This window comes from Brassica oleracea, chromosome C9, assembly GCF_000695525.1.
Source record: "Brassica oleracea var. oleracea cultivar TO1000 chromosome C9, BOL, whole genome shotgun sequence".
NCBI classification, from domain to species: domain Eukaryota; kingdom Viridiplantae; phylum Streptophyta; class Magnoliopsida; order Brassicales; family Brassicaceae; genus Brassica; species Brassica oleracea.
Genome location: NC_027756.1, coordinates 21437013 through 21439090, shown reverse-complemented (window position 1 = coordinate 21439090; position 2078 = coordinate 21437013).

Here is a 2078-nt window from a genome sequence, read left to right as displayed (position 1 = left end):
ATGGGAGCCAGTATATAAGGAGTCCTAGGCGAGAGGCATATTGTGGAGACTTTTCTCAGAGCAAACTTAGCACTTAGAGCGATTTAGGCATATTTCTGTTTTTGTTATTCGAGCTGCGACTCAATTAGGTTATTGTCGTCTTAGGGTTTTAGAACTAGGAATCTCGCCGACAGCTCTCGTAGCCCAGGCTCTTACCTTGTTGTAACGCTCAAACGCGAATTCGGAATAAGATCTGCTTTGCTCTCTTTTCGATTTCTTATACTTTATCGTTGTCGTTATTGTATTCTGATTGCTTGGCGTGTGGTATTAGCAGATATCCGGGACCTCTGGGAAATTAGGGTTTTCCTAGTTTCCTTATTTAAACGGAAATCGACAGTGTGAATTTCGGTTGCCACAGTTGTTCCGACTCTTTCTGCTTCCCCTTCTCAGCCGCAGTGAACCTCTTCTTTACCGGCTCAGACAGTTGCTTTCCACTTCTCAACTCAACCGCATTGCACTCCTTAGGGTTTTTGTCAGTTTTCCCAGGTAGAGTACCTTGTTGCCTCTTGACGCTCTCAGCAGTCTGGGCAATCTGAATGTCCATCTGTCTCATAGGACTCGCGACATTGTCGTATTTGGTGCTCAAATCGCTGAACATTTGGTTCATTCTGGTATTGATCTCGGTAGTAACCTGGTTTAGAGCCTTCCCTTGGAGCTGTTGTCCTTGAACCAGCTGCTGCAACATAGCTATTGTCTCATCTTGCGAAACAGCGACAGGAGCGGAGGTAGCTGGCTGAGTGTTCTGGTGTTTCTGCATCCGAGGTGGATTGCTCTGCGGTTGGCTTAGAACATAGGTCCTGGGTTGGTAGTTCTTTTGATACCCAGCATACTGACCTTGGTTACTCTGTGCAGGATCAGCTGGTTTGTCTTGCTTAGGCCAGAAAAGATGTGGGTTGTTCCTCACGTTAGGGTTTGGGTGGTAGTTTTTGAGCGGCCATCCTTGCCCATTCACGCAGCTCACCTCTTGCTGATCGTCTCCTGATATTTCAGCATCAAACGCCAGGTCACCGGCACTCTTCTTAGGAGCTGCTTCTTCCGTTATGAACACTTGGCTTTGGTTTCCCATAAGCAGTTGGTCCACCTTTGCAGCGAGATCATCTATGCTGTTCACACTCTTCGAGCAGTCATGCTCCTTGTTCTTGTTTATTGAACTTGAAGCCATGTTCTCAATCAGCTCGAACACACCAGGTGTGGTCCATCGGGATGTCAGTAGTGAGACCGCTGAATGTGCTCTTCTGTACCAGACTTATCAGTGCACGTTTGATCTCATAGTCTTGCCGAGTGCAAGGAGGAGGGTTGATGGGGGAGCGATTAGTAGCAAAGTTCTGCGGAAGGTTCCGCTCCCCAATAGGAGCACCACACCCTTCTCGCGTGGCGTTCTCAGCTGCTTCTTGAGCAGCTTGTTGCTGATTTTGGATGGTCTGCTGCATCTGCAACATCTGTTGTTGCTGAGTCTGTATTTGTTGTTGAATGATTGCCAATGCAGCAGTGAGGTCATCCTGATCGCCGTGATCACCCATGTTGGTGTCGGTTGTTCTCGGCTGTTGACGGTTCTGTCTTTCTAATCTTGCGAGTTCGTCGTTGGTCAGTTGATGTAGTGGTCCTTGTGCGTTGCTCCGAGTATGTCTACTGGTCATGCACTTGGATCATCTGTTCCAACAAAGAATTAAAAGCAAGTTAGATATCTCAGACTAAATATTAAACCGGAAAATAAAGGCAAAAGCCTGGTCCCCATCGCAACGGCGCCAAAACTTGATACAATAAAAATGAATCCTTGCTACTGTCAAGTTAATAGTGGTAATTGTAATATTTGAGATTCAATCCAGAGGAACAGTTTACTCTTTACTCTTATGAGTTCAATATTAAGCTGGGAAACAAGTGGAGTTTTAAAATAAATGGTGACGCAGTAACTAGAATACCTAGAGATTCAAATTCGATTTAAATGAAAGCCGCCTTAGGGTTGTTCATCGGGTGTCAATGTGGAACCAAACGACTATTCAAGTGCAATGAGGTGCAGTCTAGAACTCGGATCACTCGGC